At 39.2% G+C, this 23,234-nt stretch overlaps 1 long non-coding RNA gene and 1 pseudogene across 1 annotated transcript in view; both read left to right on the top strand.

Moving 5' to 3' along the window:
- Positions 1 to 23,234, top strand: part of LOC123863354 (uncharacterized) — a 334,785-nt gene that overhangs the window by 83,706 nt on the left and 227,845 nt on the right. The gene's annotated exons all lie outside the window — the stretch shown is intronic.
- LOC123834834 (fatty acid-binding protein 5-like) lies at positions 18,670 to 19,553 on the top strand (annotated as a pseudogene).

The raw sequence follows: 23,234 nt of genomic DNA, 5'->3' as shown, positions 1-23,234 counted from the left end.
GCTCCCATAAGAAAAAACATTTTTGCCTCAGTAATATGGAGTAGTCTTTTTGTTCGAGCTTGAGTTCCAGTCACGGTGATTTTTCCCTGAGGAACTGGAGAGGAGCCATTTTCCCCAATGCAGAACTAAAAGACTCAGCATGATTGGAGCCCACAGTTTCTAGAATTTGCCTTTGCCATTCTTCTGCTTTTGTTGCTCTTCTCCAGTCAGCTACCCTGACATTTCAAGGGTTAAAGATTGTATCACTTGTTGAGCTAACAGCCTTCACTTATGATTTCAGGGATTGGGTAAATGGCAGCAATAAAATGTTTGTGCTAGGATATCCATTTTCTCCTAAGACTCATTATATTATGTTATGGTGCCAGTGCATGCATATGCAGGCCAACTGGTTTTAACACAGAGGAGAATCAGGCTTTGATTCTTCACTTGAGAATTATACCTAAACATTGGTTAGTAACTTCATTTTGCATATGAGTAAAATTAAGACAGAAAAGTCCGCAGTTTGCCTAAAGTCACACATCGACTCATGACAGTCAGGATTTCAACCCAGCTCTGTCTAGCTTCAGAGATCTTGGTTATTTTAGTACCAGGATCATAGATAGTTTTCTTTTTTAAAAAATATTTTCTCTATTTTCTAAATCTTATATGATGGTACTGCTTCCATAAATAAGTAATAAATGTTTTTTTATTTTTTTTATAAGTAATAAATGCTATGAAAGTAGAGATAAAACATTTTTATGTAGTCTGAAGAAGGGAGAAAGAAGATATTTTTCCTATTAATGAGAAACACGTCCCTGTTTCTCTTTTCCATCCGGGACTGTTTACTGTGATTGCACCTGCCATATTGTGCTGAAATGACCTGAAGACAGATGGAAACAATGTGCTCTACAAGGCTGATAATATCTGCCTTGACTTACAGTTTCATTAAAGCTTGTGTGATCAGACTGTGCAAAAATTAGCGTATATTATTAACTAAACTCATCAAATGCTAATGACTTATAAAACATAGAACAATAAAAACAAAGCAGAAGCGGGGCACCTGGGTGGCTCAGTCATTAAGCGTCTGCCTTCGGCTCAGGTCATGATCCTGGGGTCCTGGGATCGAGCCCCGCATTGGGCTCCCTGCTCAGTGGGAAGCCTGCTTCTCCCTCTCCCACTCCCCCTGCTTGTGTTCCCTCTCTCGCTGTGTCTCTGTCAAATAAATAAATAAAATCTTTAAAAAAAAAAAACAAAGCAGAAGATATTCTTTAATATTCACTACTTGATTTCTTCAGGTTCCAACAGGATTCCATTTAGCTGTAGAAACTTGAATACAAATCTGCAGGTATATATTCCTTTGTCCTCTTTGGGCTAGGTGTGCTTGCCCCTTGGGAAAGAAACAAAAGTTTCAGAATACATTTTTATTCATGAAAGTGCTCTCTTTAGATTTCTGAAGAGAAGAACTTCTGGGCGGATGAGTAAAATATGTTACTTCTGTTCTGAGACGTCTGCCATCAAGACTAGTAGCCGCCATGCACTTTAATGACCCTTCCACGGTCACAGCTGACACTGACACTGACAAAAAGGATTTGGGACAAAGAGCTGTGTTCACCTGTACATAATTTTCCAGCTTTACCACCAGCTCTGCATTGTATGCTCCTGTATTTGGCTTAAGCAGATATTTGTAGCTATGAAAATAGAATGCTCCTTTGCTACTTAAGGATTCTATCCTGGGCAGGGGAGGGGAGAACCAGGATCGAACTGTTTTGGCAGGCAAGCTCTTTGATGAGGAAAACTATGTGGCCCAAGAGCTTAAAGTCACCAAAGCAGGAACAACTGAGATTCTGTATCTATTGAAACATCTTCAATTGAGCCATGTTTGTAGATGAAATAGTTTAAGGGCATTTACGAAGCATGTTCTTTAAAAAAAATTCATTTGCTTCTGACAGTTATGTAAAACTTCAAGTACTTTGTAAAAGCCCTCAATGTTGAATGATTGAAGGTTGTTAATGGAAAACTAGGCAGTGAAAAACAGCTGGGAGTTGGAGAAATGGAATGGTATTCAGAAACACAACTAATTGAGGCTGACTCTGGGGCAGGGCTTAAAGCACTGAAAATTTGAATGAACTTCTTAAGAGTAGCCTGTTTTTGTTTGGTTCCTGCAGTATAGGATGGTCAGTTTTAAAGAGTGTCTAAGATCGTGGTTCCAAGAAGCTCAGGGGTACACCGCTGCTGGGAATCCTGGCATAAATGTCAGTAACAAACTTCCAAAGTGATAAGAAGTCTTCTGAAACTGTTAGTTTTTAGTGAAACACTCAGCTTGGAGGATCTTTCGCCCACGCCCATTAGTTTTAGAGCAATAATTAGAAGGTAATTAGCCTAGTAGCTCTCTCTGATTTTATATTAGGAGTGATAAATATCAGTATTTATCTCCATGGTTTCAGTTCTTCTGTGTGTATTTGCTTTGTACCAAATTGAGGCAACTTGGGCTATTTGGGATGACTGATGTGGACCGCTAGGGGGAGGCACCCCCCCACCCTGACTCGGCCCAAGAATATTGGTGACTCTGGCCTCAGCATCCCACAAGTGGGATGAAATAGCAAAAGAGAAATCCTCTAGTGATTCTTTCAGGGATTAGTTCATGCGGACAAATAGAATATTTCACAGAGATCTTAACCGATCAAGGAGAGGAACTTCTTTCTGTGTGAATGCAACCTGAAAATTCTACTATAGCAAGAGTGTGATAAAAATCCTTCCACTGATACGGCTTACAGTGGATAAGGGATGTAATACAGCAAAAAAGGAAAAAAACAAAACAAAACAAAACAGAGGCTCACAGAGGAGATTATGCAGAGCTGAGAGAAATTTTCTCAGGTAATAAACACTTGCAGTCAGGATTTTGCAGTGTTTGGGAAGAAAGCGAAGTCACAGAGATGCAGTCGGAGGAGACCATGTTGAAATGATGAATTTTGCCATCTGTAATAAAGAGACTAAAAATTTCTTTTGAATTGTATTGGCATTGATAGAAAAAAGGGACCATTCCACTAGATATTTGTGGTGGAAGGTATCATCAGTATTAAATGCAGACAGGGTCTGCAGATAAAGAGAATTTGATGACTACCAGGGACCAGAAGCCAAAGCAGAGTAGTGTTGTGTCATTTCCTCTGGCTTCCCGGATTCCCCAGGAGGAACAGCTGGATGCTCAACCCAGGACCTGGCTGCTTGTTCTATAGCTGAGGGAGTGCAAAGTTGAGTGTGCTTGAGGAAGAGAGAATCTTAAGCTTTAGTATCAGTCACAAAGCATTTGTTATTCAAAAGCTCCTGTGAAATTAATTTAACAAAGAGCCCATTGGACTGATTTGGCTCTAATGCCTACTGGCCTAGGTCAGCAAGCCAAAATCTAAATCTGCAAATGACTCAAAGTTACAAAAAATGCTAAGGAGAACCAATCACAAACTGCTAACTAGGCTTTAAGCTACAGCCAATCAAAGGATTTCCTTTCTTTGCTTCTGCACTTTCTCTGTCTCTGTATAATTCTGTCCCTGAACCACTTCCCGTTTGGCACTGCCCTGTTGGAAGTGATAAATGCTCAAATTCACTCTTAAAATTTCTGGTATGTCTTTATTTTTTAATACCTCTCTCGAGTTCTAATGAGCGTACACCCTTTAGGAGGACCTTTATTTTGTTGAGGTGGATGATGGGTAAGGATACAAACTGGGGAAGTTAAGGAGGAACCAAAATGTCCAGTTTAAAGAAAGCAGATTGATATCTTGGGGGAGAGAGTTCTGTGAGCTGAGAGGGGTTCGCAGATGCAGAGAAGAGTTCCAGGCACTTTGATAGGAGAGGAAGCTGAGAGTGATATAAAAGCAGGTTAAAGAAGAGCATTTCTTATGTTTTACAGGGCAGAACACTTTCTTTCATTTCCACATGGACACTTCAGTAAAAATGACATTATTTATATATGGAGTTACGTTTGTGTGTGGAGATGGGACGTATCAAGCCTGACCCCAGGGCACATTTGAGAGGAGAGAAAGGAAGGCCGGTCTCATGTGGATTACAAGTGAATAAATTGAATTTTAAGCTGTATACAATTATTCTTCTATAATTTATAGTGTATGTTTAGTCATTCTCCATTTTTGTTTATCTTTATGAAATACTTATTTAATCTCCCCCAAATGTTATTGGGCATAATTAACTGAATTGAGGAAATTTCTGCTGACAGTTGCAGTCAGGGAGTCTGTGTCTAGAGGGTAGAGTGGGTGAATAGACATTTTTATAGAATGGTTCCAAAGAAAGTTTCATTTCTATTGGTGTTTGCTGAACATAATAGCCTACAAGTTATCATTATTTGCAGATTGATAAGATAGTTTATAAGCTTCTTATCAATTTTGTCAATATGTAATTATTTTTCCAACTAATGAGGGATTGTTAGCACATAAATAACATACCAAGAGTGTGTCTTGTCCACTTTAGTAAGTCAAATACTTACTGAATTGGTGATAAAAGCAAGATCTAAATTTAAGAACACTTTATGTCCTTCCTGAGTTGAAGGTATAACGCAAAGTTTAAAATTAGGGTTCTGTGTAATTTATTGGATTTTTAAAAGCTTTGTGCACTTTTCCTAGAAATGCCTTGAGGCATTAACAATAAAATTAATTTAAGCGTCTGCATCTACTTACAGCAATAATGATATATTCAAATGGAAGTTAGGAGCATGCAAATCAAGCAAGATGCCCAGTTAACCCTTGGAATATCGAAGGGTGCCTTGCAAATACGTAGTTATTTTTATAAGGAAGGGGGGAAACCTTTCTTGTGTCCTCTTTTTTACATTCTTCGCACTTCTCTTGATAAAGCAGCCAAAACAACAAACTAATGTCTGTCAGTGGTGGTCTAGAAGCTAAGGTTCAGGGGCTCCTCTTGGGATGTGGATGCCCAGGTCTTTCCTTTTCTTTCGTTCCCTGCCAGAATCCCTCCACCCTCAGCCTGTGCAGGGGGATGACTCTGTGGGCCTGCAGCTCACACACGCATCGTAACCCTTGGCCACGTGCCTGCTGCCAGGGTGCTGCACGCATCCACCATTTTATAAAGTGGTCTCTTCAGTCGGCTGCCAGGGGGTCCTTCACATTTATGCTTTATTTATTAAAAATTGTCTAAAACGTGAGAAGGGAAAGTAGAAACATGCAGCTCAACTCACGAGGGGAATAAGAGAAGCTTTGAGATTTTTCTCTAACTGATTTTATCAGGCACCATGACCCCCTTTTGCTAGTGAGGTGAAAACTTAAACTTGATCATTAGCGATAATTAAGTCTCTTCTGGCTATAACAGCCTTTTTTAGATAAATATTCCATCTGTTCAAAGCTCAACCTCACTGTCAGGGCTGTTTCTTTCCTTTCAGGTGGTACCACGTCCATCTCTTCCTTCCCAGGAAGGCAGGTCGGTGCAGGAGGAGACTAAGTCCTACTTGCTGCGATGGGTGGGAAGTAGTGGACTGGGGGCGGGAGGAAGCTCTGGTCCAGCCAGGCCTCTGGGGGAAGGTGTCTCGTTCTGCTTGTGTGTGGGCAGAGACGTCTTCCTCGCTGCCTCTGTCATTAACTTGTCTGCTACTGTTTTCTCAGCATAGTAGTGCAGTGGGCTCTAAATGGTTAGGCTGTTCCTAGCATTTCTCCCCTCCCCACCTGCACATTTCCTTTTTTTTTTTTTTTTTTAAGATTTTATTTATTCATTTGAGACAAGAGAGATACAGAAAGAGAGCATGAGCAGGGGGAGAGGCAGAGGGAGAGGGAGAAGCAGACTCCCCGCTGAGCTGGGAGCCCGACATGGGGCTCGATCCCAGGACCCAGAGATCATGACCTGAACTGGAGGTAGACACTTAACCATCTGAGCTACCCAGGTGCCCCCCACCTGTACATTTCTGATGCTCTGGTGATGACTCCCTTGGTGATGACTCCCACTTACCCCCAGCTTGATAGTTGGCCCTTTGGCTCCCTTCCTCAGTATCACTTTTCTCTCTGTGCTACCCCAGCAGGTGAGCTCTCTAGGCAGCAGCATCAGCTGTTCCCTCTGGGACAAAGGAAGCTTCTGGATTACTTACATGTCACACCGAGGCTACAGAGGACGTGAGGTACCATGTCAGGCCCTCCCTCTGTCAAAGCCTGCCATTTTATTCCTCCATAGTCACCCCTCATTGGCAAGGCTGGTTGGAGGGGTGGCCTTCCAGGGTTCCACGTGGCACCTGGCTTCCCTTTTAACTAACCTAGAGTATATTTCTTGCCCTTCGATCTGATGCCAGAATCAGATCTGTAGGTCTGTAACCTCTGATTTCCACTGCTCTTTTCCTCTTATTTATTCTGTGAGGAAGGAGCCGTTCATATATGGGAAATATAAAGGGGAGAAAAGCAGTGATCAGTTCCCTGTCATCTTGACTCAAATTCATGTCTGATCTCAGTTCTCCCGTTTTTACCGTATGCTGTGGCATCAGACTGTGTGACGTCTGTGAGCGCAGATGTACAGCCTGGGGTGTGTATGCTAGCGGGTGATTGGTAGGGAGAGGAGAAGGAACACAGGGAATGGAAGGAGGGTCTGTCACAGAGATCTTTGACAATAACTTCGTAGTGGCAGCGATCAGGAATGCAGCCCTGTTGCCATCTAGAGGTATGGATTTGCTTTCACTTGCTGTAGTCATCTCAGTTGAGAAATGAAACCAGCTCAGTAACTTGTGTTTGCTTGTTGCCTTTCGCTTTCTTAGTGAGAATGGGAGAGGAACCAGCAGATACTTTTATTCTTGCTGTGTTCTTATACAGCAACAGCATTAGTCTGCTAGGGCCACCAAACAGAATACCACAGACCGGAGTGGCTTCAACAGCAGAAATCGATTTCCTCACCGTTCCGGAGGCTAGAAAGTGCGAGATCCACGTATCCACAGGTTTGGTTTCTTCTCAGGCCTCTCTCCTGGGCTTGCAGATGGCCGCCTTCTCTCTCTGTCTTCGCGGACTTTTCCTCTGGGTGCAGTATCTCTGGTGTTTCCTTCTCTGCTTACAAGGACACCAGCCATGTGGGATGAGGGTACTGCCTTAATGGTCTCATTTTAAATTCACTGCCTCTTTGAAGACCTGTTCTGAGGGAACCGGGGTTGGGACCTCGGTTGAATTTGGGGCTGAATATAATTCAGCCGGTAGGAGCAGCTGTATTCTAGGGAATTCAAAGTACTTTTAAATCATAACCATTACTGAAACAAATGTTAACACCATCACCACTTTTCAGACTATAAAACACAAGAATAGGGAATGGTTTGTTAGAGATTCCAAAGCTCGGGAGAGAAAGTGAGAACTTTATTCAATGCTCTTAGAATGAGTGGGATATTGCTCCTGTATTTTTAATTTTATTCTTTTAATTACATGGATAATACCTTAAAATGTACTTGGTGAGAAAATTTCAAACTATACAGAAAAACATAAAGCATTGTTGCCTCCTTTATTTTATATTTAGTTTCCTCCCTGACCAGAAGTTAAACACTGTTGTTTTAATATCTACTCTTCCCGATAAATAATATTTATACACAAATATGTGTAGAGTTCTAAATTTATATATATATATATATTTTTAAGATTTTATTTATTTATTTGACAGACAGAGACACAGCGAGAGAGGGAACACAAGCAGGGGGAGCAGGAGAGGGAGAAGCAGGCTTCCTGCCAAGCAGGGAGCCCGATGCGGGACTCGATCCCAGGACCCTGGGATCATGACCTGAGCCGAAGGCAGAGGCTTAACGACTGAGCCACCCAGGTGCCCCTATATTTTGTATTTTCAGAGTGGCATAATACTATATGTATTGTTGTTTGGCTTGTTTTTTTCACTTAACATGGTGACTTGGAGTTCTCTCTACCTAAGCAAGGTTTCTTAACCTTGGCACAGTAGGTATTTGGGACTGTATGATGATTCTTTGGAGGCAAGGTGTCCTATATATTGTAGAATGTTTAGCAGCATCTGTGACTCTCCTCACTAGATGCCAGTAACTGTCACCACCCTCTGCCAGTGGTGACAACCAAAAATGTCCCCAGATGTTCATTGCCAAATGTCCCCTGGTGGGCAAAATTGCTCTCAGTTGAAAACCATGGGTATAAAAAGATATCCTTAATTTTTAAAAAACTGCTGTATGGTATCCAGAGTATGGGTTCCATCATAGTTTATGTATCTATGTTCCTATTGATGGACATTTAGGATATTTCCATTTTATTACCATTAGGAGCAAAACTGCATCTTTACATGTGACTCCTAATACGCCCATCTTTACATGTGACTCTTTCCTCCTTGTACTAACATCACTTTAGATTAAAAAAAAAAAAAACCTGGAAATTTAATTGCTGGGTAAAGGAAGGGGCATATTTTATATTTTGATAGATGCTATCAAATTATCCTTCAAAAGCTTTGTCCATTTCTCCACAGCCTTGCCACAACTGAATAGTATGAAACCTTCTAAATTTTGCTAGTTAATAGAACTAAAAATTTGTATCTTGTTATATTTCCCTAATTACTAGAAGTTGAGCATCTCTTTATTTCCATTTCCATGATCTATTCATATTTCTTTCCCCTTACCATTTTTATGAGTGATCTGATTTGTAGGAGTTCTTCATATGTATTCTGATTCCTAATCCTTCTACTGCTACATACATTGCAAATATTTTCTCCTAATCTGTTATTTGTTTTCTAACTTTGTTAACAGAGCCTTTTATGATTACAAATTTAAATATTTTAATTTTAAAATGCTTAAAATTTTTAATTTTAAAATACTTAACCATTTTAAGCACTTGAATCTTATTTAAGGAAGCCCTCCTAACCTCTATTATGTAATACTTTTTATTTTATTCCTCTTTATATATATTTTATTATGCTTCACTTATTATCTTTTAGGTCTTTAGTCATCTGTAATCCATTTTTTGTAAATGTTTTCCTACAGTAGTATTTTCTCTATTATTGACCCAAGCATTTGTATAAACAAATTTGAAGCTATATGACCAATCTGTGTATGGGTCATCTAATATAAACCTGATAATAGAACACAAATAAAATTTGCATTTCTTTTTCTTTTTTTTAAAGATTTTATTTTTTTATTAGAGAGAGAGCAGAAGCAGAGGGAGCGGCAGGTAGAGGGAGAAGCAGCCTCCCTGCTGAGCAAGGAGCCCGGATGCAGTCTCCATCCCAGGACCCTGGGATCATGACTGACCTGAGCCAAAGGCACATGCTTAACCGCTTAACCGACTGAGCCACCCAGGTGCCCCCAAATTTGCATTTCTATCCACGTTAAAATTTATTTAAAAATCTCCTGTCTCTCTTTTACATAGAAATTCGTGGCATTTGGGCAGGTGGATTTCTGACTGTTTTCCCTGTTGCCTTCACCATTCCTGCTCACTGTCCAGTGCAGGTAATGGAATAGAGCTCTCCCTTGACAGGGAGCAGAAAGAGCAGGATTCTGATGATTTGTAGCTAGTGGCTCCTTTTCAGAGAGCAGAGTCACCATCCTAATGAGGCCTCTGAATTCCTCCTCCATTTTGCTCTGGGCCAGCCCGTCTTTGAAGTATATACCATGCAAGACAGGTCTTTTTTTCATTTCTGGGTTAGTTAGTCTGGCTGGTTTCCAAAGATGCAGGGCCATGATGTATTGGAGAACATATTCTTCTTGGATTGCAAAACCTGAATGACTAGCTGAGGGTCTGGGAGGGCCTAGGAGGCAGGGATTTGAAAGGGGCTCCTGAAAAGGGAGCAGCCCATTGCCCAAAGCTTAAGCAGAGATGGAATAAATGAGTGGTTTCCTTCCATCTCATTACCAATTCTGCCCTCACACTGGATGAGTTCAGACCTTTTCATATTCACTGCAGATTAATTAAACTTTGTACTCAGGAAGGAGAACAACGAAAGAAGTAAAGAGAGTCTGGAAGAATGTAACACTAGTGAGACTGTACATGAAAAAGAACAAAATACAAATATGAGTGGGTGGTGACATCTGTTTCTTCCTTTCTGACCCCATCTCTTACCTCCCCCACCCAGCCTTCTCACTTGGCCTGGCCCCCCGGCTGTCCTGCTTTTCTGCCTACATCGTAAAGTGTGCCACTCTGACCGGAGTGCTCTTCCCCAGGGTTCCAGGCCCACTCTCTCACTTTCTGCAGTGTGGGGACACAGGGAGCCCGTTACTGAGAGCCCTGTGCCCTGTCTAGGCCATAACACACCTGCCTGCCTACCTGGCTTAGGTTGCTTTTTCTGCAGCTCATCGTACCTTCCGCTGTGCTGTGTGTGTACCCATTGTGCACCCTCACCTAGGCACGTAGATTGCTGTCAGCTCCCCCCACTGGAGTGTAAATGGGAAGAGGGGGTTTTCGGCTTCTTTGGTTCATGCTGCATTTTCAGGTCTTGGCTCTGAGCAGGCACTCAGAACATTTTTGTGCTGAATAAATGTCCCCACTGAGCTTTCTCTGAGATTACTCAGCTAAGATGTGGGGGAAGATAAGGCGTGATACATCCTCTGATTCCTGATTGTCTTCTTAGGAACCCTGAGGTATCATATTTAAAATGGATATGACATTCTGGGATGAGGTAAATACACGTCTAGTGTATATTTTGTTTGTATCGTGTACTGTACATCCGACTTGTGGGAGTTTAAAGGGCATAATAAATTTGCTGCAGTAAATGCTATTGTCAGTAACTTTGGAGTTTTGTGAGATTGGAAAGCAGAAACTAGGGGAAGCAGCATTATTGTGATAGAGTTCCCCTGGCCTGTGGCTAGTGTGCAGGTCTCGATGAGGCCATTCATGCAAATCTTTCTATTTCAGGCTCATTTCAGTAAGGTGCACTTTTAGTCAGAGATTTCTTTTTTTGGGGATAATGGAATCAATAAAAGATTAGCAGGATGTTCTTTGAAAACTAACAAGTCAGCCAACGGAGCGCATATTTAGGTAAAGGTAATACTTGTTCGTTTGTAGTACCTGTTTCCCAATAATTATGAACATGATCTCTTCATCTTGTGATACTGCTATGTGAAAAATAGAATCAACTGTATACAATTTTAATGAATGCTGTATATCCACAGAGGGCCAGATAAAACCTGTGAATCCTGCTTTCTTGTTTTGTATCTTTTGATAGGATGTTTGAATCTTTTTATCATACAAAATAAGAAAAATGAAATACATAGAGAGTATTGCATTGAAATCGAATCCGTTTCCAAATCCTGTCTCAAATTCGATGTTCTTAGTGAGCTATCTTGAGCTCCTCAACCAGTTTGAAGCTTTCCTACCTTAGAACAAGGAAGGACTTTGGATTTTCCTAAAAACGCCTGCTGACTTTGTATTCTAATAAACTATATACATGTCCTATTTGCTCCATGGGATTGTGATTTTAAAATTTATAGTTGATACAAAATAAATGTTGAAAATGTCAGCTTCATAATAAGATGAAATGGGATTTTTAAATTATATTTAGGACACAACAAATGTTTATTTAGAACAGGAAGATGATTTAACATTTATCAAACTGTGTGACTAAATGCTGGGAAATGGGAGCCTGCCTTTTGCTCTCAAAAGGCTCTGGTAAAAAAAAGCATTACAGTGAATATCTGGAATACAGGGGGAAAATAACAAAATGAGAAATAGTGAGCAGAATTAAATTCTTAATTCCAGTATTTAGGCATTGCACTGTTTCGAAGATTTCTCACTGCAAAACCATGGCACAAAAGGAAGGCAAACATACATGGAAAGACAAATTAATGGAAATTTTCCTTTGAGTGAACAATGCAATTACTGTAATTACCAAGCTGAATATTTAAGCTTTATGAAAAATCTAGTGTTTACAGCTTATATATGCACTGGCAAGATGACTGCTAGGACTATTCCATCCTATAATACCTAGTCTTACTCAATGATATTAAGAGTAAAATAAGAATTCACTTGGATTAGCTAACAAATAGTCTTGTCTCTAATATTGAGTTGTTTGCTTTTTTTCTCTTGAAATCTTTTGCCTGTTTTTGAACATTTCAGGGTTGGTCTAAGAATTCTAAGGTGGATAGTAACCTAGAGACTCCACAGGCCCACTCAGTTACACAGCCCTGAGGGCCTAGTCTCCTGTCAGGGGCTGGAGGTAATCCACCACAGAATCATCAGCTGTGAGCTTTCTTCTGCAAGGATGATACTCAGGAATGGGTTAACTAATGCTTTCTTGGAAACTTTAATCCAAGTGGGATTTGTAATGCTCTGGCTCTTTGGTTCAGTCTAAATGTCATCTATTTAATAGCTTCACTGACCTAATGAGATACTACTAGAGACTCATTTAGAACTTATCAGTTCACTGGGAACCCTTAGTGAATCCAAAAGACACTTTGTATTTTTTGATGATTGTGAAATGAAGTGGGAATTGTTTCTAGTGAATGTAAAATGAAAGCCAGGGCTATAGATGATATTTGCAGAAAACAGTGTCCATAAAACCATCAGAAAAATAAACTTTCCTTTGGTTAAAAACAGAAAAACTAAAAAAAAAAAAAAAAAAAAAGTTTCTAGCCAAGCCTAACTTATATGACTTTACCTGATGGCCATTTTCAAGGCAGTGTTTCCTCCCTCCTCCCCCATAGACAGCAACTAGGTATTTGGACAGGCAGTAGAGCTCTAGTATTTATTTCTGAAAAGAAATTCAGGAAAAAATGTCTTAGAAATGGAATGATTTCCTCTCTTTCCTATCTAAATATTCATATACTTGCTCTTCCCTCTGCCAGGCACACAGTATTGGATACCAGCCTTTTACCAAGGATAATGTCAGGATTGCACACTTCTTTCTGCATGTCATGCTTTTATAGGGCATTGACTCTAGAAATAATCACTGACAATTACTACTGTTAGTTACATAGTATGACAGAGACCCTTAGACTATTATCCTTCCATGGCATTTTCATTACAAATCCCATTAAAATGTGATTTACTGTCTCAAGTACTTCATACATTATCCAGAATCGCTGTTCAAGGCTCTATACCTCTGTACCTTTCTTTTTTGATATATCAAACAAAACTAAGGCTCTATTGTCCCGAATCTGTTATATGTCATAGTAAAAGAATGCCTATTGTGTCTTTAAAAGAAACTAAACTTTTATGTGAGACTGCCTTCAATGGGGACTCATGCTGTTCATTTATTGTATTATTGTTTACATTAACCAGCACAGTCATGTTCTCTCAGGGCTCCCATCCAACCCCCAAGCCCAGGGCCTAAGCGCATCTGTAAAATGTTAGTTGTCTCAGGACAGGAGCTACATCTTTTGAAGCTGTTGTTTGAGTTTTTAGTATTTAATATCCATGGATACAAAGTACTAAGTGATAATGATTATAATGAAGATGACTCTAGGTTTTAATTCTAATTTATTGTGAGAATCATAACAATACCAGTGCTTTTAATCTCAAAGATCTCACTGCCTTTTAGATAATTTCACAAACCATCCCAGAATTTCCCCCTTTCCCCTAGATTAGTTCCTGCATATGTATGCAGTGGGCTACAAGGCTCAGTTTCTTTAGATAGGACAGAATGCCACAGGGACTTACTTAGAAAAGAACCTTTCTTTCTTTCTTTCTTTCTTTCTTTCTTTCTTTCTTTCTTTCTTTCTTTCTTTCTTTCTTCCTTCCTTCCTTCCTTCCTTCCTTCCTTCCTTCCTTCCTTCCTTCCTTCCTTCCTTCCTTTCCTCCCTCCCTCCCTCCCTCCCTCCCTTCTTTCTTTCTTTCTTTCTTTTTCTTTCTTTCTTCTTTTCTTTCTTTCAGATTTACTTATTTCAGAAAGAGAGAGAGAGAGCTAGGGGAGGGGCAGATGGAGAAGGAGACAAGCAGACTCTCCGCTGAGCAGGGAGACCGACATGGGGCTTGGCCCCAGGACTCTGAGATCATGACCTGAACTGAAATCAAGAGTTGGACACTTAACTGACTGAGGTATCCAGGTACCCCAGAAAAGAACTTTTCTAAGTGCTGAATTACCTCCAGCCCCTGACAGGAGACCAGGCCCTCAGGGCTGTGTAACTGAGTGGGCCTGTGGAGTCTCTAGGTTACTATCCACTTTAATTCCTCCTTATTACTGGTAGATGATGAGAGTGGAGCTCCCAGGCAAAAACCTGTGGTGTGATTTTTTTTTTTAGACTTGACCACAGGAAATAACAGAGACTCAAAGGGAAAGCTGCCCTCCCCACACCAGGCTTGGTGCCCAGCCAATACATTGTAGTCTCTGAAGGGAGTTCCAGTCAAAGACTCCAGCGCCTGGTTAGCTGCCATGCTCTCATGCATTTCTGGGTTCCTAGCCCAGGTGCCTCCATTCAGGGGCCTCTTTACTGGGGTATGTTGGCAGAACTGTTCTCTTAGTACCTCTGCTAAGACCTCTTTATCCAGTGGAGGGAGGAAAGCCGTGCAGACAGTATTCTCCATTCTGACCCAGTTCTTGGTACTTTTCCATTTCTAACCCTTCCCACTGCTCCTCCTTCTGGCCTCTAGGTTCTTAAAATTTCAGGAGCTTTTTATTTGGGACCATTTTGGCAGGGAGATGATTCCCCATATCTGGGCTGATCCACCTGACCGTGACTCAGTGGTGATCCATGGAGAAAAATGGAATAGTGAGGGAGCTGGCACTTACTCTGATTTGACTTCTTGCTTATACTATCACAGTAAATGATTAAAGGCTTGACCGTTTTCGTTTTTGGCTTGTCATCTTAATTGACAGTACCATTTAATCCAACACCTGGCAGCTCAGCTATTAGATTTTGTCTCTGTACTTGATAGTTGACATTACTTCTGCATAGACTCATCTCACCTCACCCAGTTTCACATCTGAATTCTAAACATTAGAATTCAAACCAGAAACCTAACCATTGAACCATACCTTGGAGTAGTATACAGAGAAAGGGAATCTACTTTTGACTATTACTGGGATAACTGATTTTATAGTGAAGCCAATCCTAATTATGGTGGTAAGACTCATCCCTGAACTGTGTTCCTTCATCTGTCTGCCATGCCCACCTTACCTTTGATATAGATACAAATTTTAGCCAAAAATATCTCTAATTAAATAATAATGATGTTTATTGAATGAGTGCTTGGTGCCACACACTACGCTGGGAAGATAGTAATAAGAAAATCTCACAAGTTCTGTATAAAATATTGGAGGAAAATATGGGTGGGTAATGCTTAATTAGGTGAGCACAGTATTATGTTTTCAGGAGATCCATTCTTTACAATAGCAGGGTGCTGGTTTGTGGTTGGTATATATGGAGATGATAGGTGTAAGACTCTGGGTGGCTGGCAAAGTTTAGGTAACATCATTATACTGGCGATGTAGGTTGGAGCCCAGGGTGTGGTACTAATTTCATCGAAATGTCAGATGGAAAACAAATAAAATGAGTCCTATAAATAGAAGCAATACAGTAGGTATCAGGAAAGGTTTTTGTGATGTGGAGAACTATTGGTAAATTAATGTATGGTCACCCAGGCTAATCCCATAAACAGACTCTAACCCTATACCTTCCACCTTCATCCCTGTACATATAACTAGAGGCTGGTAGGCAAGGCAGTAAGGTTGCTGATCTACTGCCCCGGTGAGGATTGGTTTATGAACTGGACCAGAAGGAGGGCATTAGTCACTCTAGTTGTATAGCTAGTAAGCAGGAAAGAAGTTGGAGTAGGTACTGAGAGCTCATTTATGATTGCTAATCTGTTGAGCAAAAAGGTATGGATCTTAATATATTTAAGTACAAGGACTTCTGCTTCCTATTTTGAGGTAAAAAGTTGCAAAAGACTGTTTCCACTGTGAGAACAACCCTACAAATTCTAATAGCAAAGAGCTAATTAATCATAAGTGAATTAAATTCTAGAAAGGGATCAGTCCTTCCTAGCTGAGTAAGACTCATGGCTGCTGTTGTCCCTTGGGGAATGGCAAAGGAGGCATCTACCCACCTTAAACTGGGTAGAATGAAACCAGGTGAACTTTTAATAAACATTTAACAAAGCATTCTGGTTCGTTGGTTGGATTAAACCCTAAGAAGCCCTAGTCAGAGAGCAAAGCTATACCTGCCTTCCAATTTTGGCCTATTGAGAGTACAGAGACAACATGCTGAAGGGTGGGGGCATCACAGGGGAGCTAAGAAAATTACCTTGAGGCACACAATATCTTCTTAGGGTTAAGGGCAAATCAAAATGTATGTCACCTGTAGTGCCCTGAAGGCTGGAGGCAGAGCAGGAGAGCTGAGAGAAATCTTTCTGGTACACCAGGAATTTACTAATTTCGAGGCAGTGGCCCACTGAAAGCTAGGGGCAGGACGGTAAGCTGGAGAAAGATGTTCAGAGCTTGGGACAGAGCAAAGGGACTCCAGAGAGGTCTTAAAAGCTGATGGGTAGATTATAAAGCATAGAGAGACCTTTGAAGCATTACTGGTGTTCAAATCACAATTCTGATTCTGCCATTAAAATATTGGAAGCCACTGATTACTAGAATTTAGGTAAAGCTTAAACAAATCCAAACAGCTCAAACAAAACAAATCAGCTCAATTACAAATTAGGGTGACTCAACATGGAACTAGCACAGCGTAACTTCTGCTGCATTCTGTTGGTCAAAACCAGTCAACAAGGCCAGTGTGGATTCAGAGGTAAGATAAACAATCGCCATCTCTTGATGTGAGCAGTAGCATGCATGTATGGAGAGGAGAAGAATTGTTGGGTCCATATCTGTAGAGTAATTATGATATTAAGCAGTGCATTTGTAAATAATCCATGGTTTTAAGAATCAGCTATAGTTTTAAGAATAAGCCAGAAGAAATTAGAAAATATTTCTAACTTAATGAAAATGCAATCTATCAAAATTTGTGGAATACAGCTAACACTGTACTTAGAGGAAAATTTGTAATGTTAAGTGCTTATATAGTTAAAGACCTAAATGTGAGACCTGAAACCATAAAAATCCTAGAAGAGAACATAGGCAGTCATTTCTCTGACATTGACCATAGCAACTTTTTTCTAAATATGTCTCCTAAGGCAAGGGAAACAAAAGTAGAAATAAACTATTAGGACCACATCAAAATAAAAAGCTTATGCACAGCAAAGGAAACAACCAACAAAACAAAAAGACAGCCTACTGAATGGGAGAAGATATTTGCAAATGACATACCTAATAAGGGGTTAGGATCCAAAATATATAAAGAACTTACACAACTCAACATGCACACACACAAAATAACAATAATCCATTTAAAAATGTACAGAAGGCATGAACAGACATTTCCAAAGAAGACATGCAGATGGCCAACAGACACGTGAGAAAGTGTTCAACACTAATCATCAGGGCAATGCAAATCAAAACAATGAGATACCACCTCACACCTGTCAGAATGGCTAAAATCAAAAACACAAGAAACAAATGTTGGTGAGGATGTGGAGAAATAGGAACCCTTGTGCACTGCTGGTGGGAATGCAGACTGGTTTGGGGTTTCCTCAAAAAATTAAAAATTGAATTACCATACAATCCAGTAATTCCACTACTGGATATTTACCCAAAGAATACAAAAACACTAATCCAAAAAGATATATGCACCCCTATGTTTATTGCAGCAGTATTTACAATAGGCAACATATGGAAGCAGCCCAAGAGTCAGTAGATGAATGGATAAAGAAGAAGTGGTTTATATAGACAATGGAATATTACCCAGCCATAAAAAACACAATCTTGACATTTGCGACAAAATGGATGGATCTAGAAAGTATAATGCTAAGTGAAATAAGTCAGAGAAAGACAAATACCATATAGTTTCAATCATATGTGGAATTTAAGAAACAAAACAAATGAACAAAGAAAAAGACAAAAAAAAAGACTCTTAAATATAAAGAACAAACTGGTGGTTACCAGAGGGGAGGTGGATGGGGGAATAGGTGCAATAGGTGAAAGGTATTAAGAGCACCCTTACTGTGATGATCACTGAGTAATGAAGGTATAGTAGGTTGAATCACTATATTGTACACTTGAAACTAATATAACACTGTATGTTAACTATACTGGAATTTAAAAAAAGTATTATGAAGAGATACAGCAAATGATAAAGTAAATGGAATAAAATATTAACAGTATGTGCATTGGATATTCATGTGTTTTGATACTATTCTTAGTTGTGCAAGTTTTCTGTAAACTTGAAATTATTTCCAAATAAAATGGAGTATTACTCAGCCATCAGAAAGGATGAATACCCAGCATTTGCATCAACATGAATGGAACTGGAGGAGATTATGCTAAGTGAAATAAGTTAAGCAGAGAAAGTCAATTATCATATGGTTTCACTTACTTGTGGAACATAAGGAAAGCTTGGAGGACGTTAGGAGAAGGGAGGGAAAAATGAAGGGGGGATATTAGAGGGGGAGATGAACCATGAAGCACTATGGACTCCGGGAAACAAACTGAAGGTTTTAGAGGGGAGGGGGGTGGAGGGATGGGGTAGCCCAGTGATGGGTATTAAGGAGGGCACGTATTGCATGGAGTGCTGGGTGTTATACACAACAATGAATCATGGAACACTACATCAAAAACTAATGATGTACTATGCGGTGACTAACATAACATAAAAAAAAAAGTTAAATTAAGACAAACAGGGCCACCCGGCGTGCACCGCTCTTATAAAGAGCCACGGGCGCAGGCGGGTCGGAAGCCACGCTCCCGATGCCCCACTCTGTTCTGCTTACTAGGCCTGCCGGCCCACGCCCACCATTGGCCACCGTTCAGCAGCTGGTAGGAAGATTGGCGCTTAGTGGAAAACAAAGGCTTTGATGAATACATGAAGGAAGTAGGAGTGGGAATGGCTCTGCGAAAAGTGGGTGCAATGGCCAAACCAGATTATATCATCTCTTCTGATGGCAAAAACCTCACCATAAAAACTGAGAGCACTTTGAAAACAACAGTTTTCATGTAACCTGGGAGAGAAGTTTGAAGAAACTACAGCTGATGGCAGAAAAACTCAGACTGTCTGCAACTTCACAGACGGCGCGTTGGTTCAACATCAGGAATGGGATGGGAAGGAAAGCACAATCACAAGAAATTGGAAAATGGGAAATTAGTGGTGGAATGAGTCATGAATAATGTCACCTGTACTTGGGTCTATGAAAAAGTAGAGTAAAAATTCCACCATCATTGTGGACAGGAATTAGCTGTGAGGATGAACAAGCTCAGTTCAATGAGCAAATCTCCATACTGCTTTTTTTTTTTTTCATTACTGTGTTCAATTATCTTTATCACAAACATTTTACAGGCATCTATTTCAAAGTGTTGATTTAATTAGGATCATCCCTTTGGTTAGTAAATAAATTTGTGCTAAAAAAAAAAGACAGACAAAAATTTGTGGAATGCAGCTAACATGGTATTTAGAGGAAAATTTGTAATGTTAAGTGCTTATACAGTTGACCCTTGAACAATGTGGAGATTAGGGGTGCCAACCCCATGCACAGTTGAAAAACCTTGTATAACTTTTGACTCCCCAAAAGATAACTTAATAGCCTACTGTTGACTGGAAGCTTTACTGATAAACAGTCCATTAACACCTATTTCATACATGTATTATATACTGTGCTCTTACAGTAAAGTAAGCTAGGGAAAACAAAATGTTTTTAAGAGTATCATAAGGAAAAGAAAATATATTTACAGTATTTACTGAAAAAAATCCATGTATAAGTGGATCCATGCAGTTCAAACCCATGTCTTTCAAGGGTCAACTGTATTAGAAAATACAAAAAAGGTTTAAAAATTAATGACTTAGTTTCCAGCTTAAGAAAGTAGAAAAACAAGAGCAAGTTAAATCCAAAGTAAGAAGAAAGCAATTAACAAAGATGAAAGCAAAAATTAATGAATTTTAAAGTGGACAAACTATAATAGAGAAAATCAACAAAGAAACAGAAGCTAGTTCTTTGAACAGATTAAGAAAATCAATAAAACTATAACAAGGCAGCACAAAAGAAAAAGAGAAAAACCCCTAGTAATTATGAATACCAGGAATGAAAATGGGACATCACCACAAGGATAATATGGGAATGTTATAAACAATTTTATGCTAGTAAATTTGACTATTTAGATAAAATGAATTAATTTATTGATAGACCTACATTACCAAAGCAGACTCAAGAATAAACAGAATATCTGAATAGCTCTATATCAATGAAATTGATATTTGTAATCAGCCACAAGAAAACTCCAGGAGCATATGTTTTTATGAATTCTATTAAACATCTAAGGAAGAGAATGTCTACTAATCTCACACAAACTTTTCTAAAATATAGAGGAAGAGAACACTCTTCCTGATGTGCATTTTGGTCATATCCCTGATACCAAAACCTAAAAAGGATATTACAAGATAAGAAAAACACAGATTAATATCCCTCATGAACATAGGCACAGAAATCTTTAGTAAAATATTAACAAATAAAATCTAAAAATATATTAAAATTAGAATATATTCTATGTAAACATTCTATGGCCATCCATTGAACCAAGGTGAACATTGTTATTGTAAACCAGTTTCAAATGATTACAATGACAAAAAAATAATCATGATGATAGAAATGCCTTTCAGTTATCAGAATCACAAAATCAGTTGCTGGGTAAGACTTTATTTTTAATTAACTGTATTAATTTTTCTTTTTGAGAGAGAGCACTCGAGAGTTTCCCTCTCCCCTCCCCTCCCCTTCTTCCCTTTTCTTCCTCCCTCCCTCCCCCTTTCTTTTCTTTTCTTTTCTTTCTTTCTTTCTTTCTTTCTTTCTTTCTTTCTTTCTTTCTTTCTTTCTTTCTTTCTTTCTTTCTTTTTCTTTCTTTCTCGTTCTTTCTTTCTTTCTCGTTCTTTCTTTCTCGTTCTTTCTTTCCTTTTCTTTCTTTCTTTCTTTTCTTTCTTTCTTTCTTTCTTTTCTTTCTTTCTTTCTTTCTTTTCTTTCTTTCTTTCTTTCTTTCTTTCTTTCTTTCTTTCTTTCTTTCTTTCTTTCTTTCTTTCTTTTCTTTTTTCTTTTCTTTTCCTCTCTCTCTTCCTCCCTCCCTCCCTCTCTCTCTTTCTTTCATCTCTTATCTATATCAGGTTAGAATTATTCCACTTTCTTTAATCATGTCCTTGTTATTTATTGACAAGTCTTAGTAGACTTTCTCTGTCTATATTAGTGCTTCCTAGAATGTGTTAATTCTATGGGCTGTTAATAGTTTAAGTGAAACCAAATGGGCTTCTTTACAGCCAGGCTTTGCAGAGCCTCATTGGTCCTGATGCGTGTAATATTAGTAGAGGTGAACTACTTTGCAGTCTGTTGGTGTAGTCCCCACACTCACCACTTGACTCCAAATGCCTTAAAGAATAATGTGGATCGTAACCATTGGTATTCTTGAAGAGATAAACAAAGTTTGTAAAGTGTATTACAAGGCAAAGCATCCATCATTAAAGCAGCTGCTCAAAGAATATTTCCTCTGTGCCTCTTTCTCCTTTTTTCTGCCTCCACCATTTGTCTTTCTCTCTGTCATTTGGTCTGTCTCTCTACTCATTCATTAATCCAATTTATTCCATTCTCTTCCAATAATCCATGTTTCTTCACTATATAGATTCTGTTCCCAAATGAAAATGTTTTTGTTTTTTTGTAGCAACCTTGGAAGTTTAACATAGTCTATGCTGTATTTCTTTTTCTTTTCCTTGCCACCCCCCCTCCTTTCTTTCTGTGGGGATAAACACCCTGGATTTATGGTAAGCACAATTTCCCATCTGATTACATTTCAGTTCCCTGAGAGAGGTATATATAATAGAGTGTGTGCTGTTTCTTAAACTTATTTAACCACAGAATATATTTTTTTTCCTGAGAGGACATTTTGTGGAATTAATTTTATATGGAAAAAGTGGGATACTCTGCTCTATTTTATTAAATGCCATTTTCTTTTTTGCTTTTCAAGATATTTTTCAATCATAAAGGGAAAATAAATGCCCATTGTAAATGAAAAATTTACAGAAATGTGTAAGGTAAAAAAGCAACAATTCTCTACATTTCAACACAGATGTGCTCCAGGAGGGGAGGGGCTGTCTCTGTTTCACAATTCTATCTTCCGTGTCTAGCACAGTGCTGGATATGAGCAGGCCTTAAAAAAAATACGTGCTGTATTTTCTAAACTGGTACAAAATAGAAGGTGTATTGATTATTTATCAGGAGCTGAAATATAACTATTCTGCATTTATATGCCATCTAGTTCTTATTGAGTGATGCATGATGAACTCATAGTTAATCTATGTAATGTGAAAGTCCCTGTCCAAAAGAGCTGGTGTGACCCAAAGTTTGAGATTGAATTATTGCAGAAATTTAGGAATATGTTCTTAGAAACGGTGGGCTACTTGGAATCCCCTTATGCAAGCTTTATTTGGGGACCCAGAATTCTATTTTATGCAACAGTCTCAAGTTCGCCTGCCCTTTCTTTGCATTATTCATACTACAGGCAGTGGTAGCTGTACTGTCATTCTGGAAAAATGTTAGAGACTTTCAAATCACAGACCCAGGTAATTGCCACGCTGTCTGTAAGGGGAATCAGTGTTGGCAGCTGTCTTCTAATTTAAAACCACATTACCCAGTGTACAGTTTGTGGCAGATCATGATTTAAATGTATTTTGATAATTAGTTCTTTAAATGTGGAAACAAATTTATGCAATTATTAACTGTTCAAGCAGCACGGAACAGAATACAATAAAAAATATCTAGTGACCCCCACCCACCCAACTCACCCTTTGCAGAGACAAATGTTGTTTCCTCTGTTTCCTTTCAGAGTTATTTTGATGACAAATTTTAGCTTCCAAGATTGTTTTTTTAGGAGAAAGTTAGAGACTAGAGAGAGAGCACATAAGAGAAAACCGGAAATCGAAGGGGGAGACGAACCATGAGAGACTATGGACTCTGAGAAACAAACTGAGGGTTCTAGAAGGGAGGGGGGTGGGGGGATGGGTTAGCCTGGTGATGGGTATTAAAGAGGGCAAATACTGAATGGAGCACTGGGTGTTATACTCAAACAAGGAATCATGGAACACTGAATCAAAAACTAATGATGTAATGTATGGTGATTAACATAACATAATAAAATTAAAAAACAAAAAAAAAAAAAAAAGAAAAAAGAGTCCTCCAGATTCCATATCTCAGAATGGGAATAAACACACAGACACACACACATTTGTATCCCAAGCCTCCTGCTTTCCTTAGCCTCTGTGGGGTGCTGAGAATCTGAACCAATCTTTG

Source organism: Mirounga angustirostris, unplaced genomic scaffold (assembly GCF_029215605.1).
Source record: "Mirounga angustirostris isolate CCGP_5_RB_7025 unplaced genomic scaffold, mMirAng1.0.hap1 SCAF_1, whole genome shotgun sequence".
NCBI classification, from domain to species: Eukaryota; Metazoa; Chordata; class Mammalia; order Carnivora; family Phocidae; genus Mirounga; species Mirounga angustirostris.
This window is presented reverse-complemented; position numbering and strand designations above follow the sequence as displayed.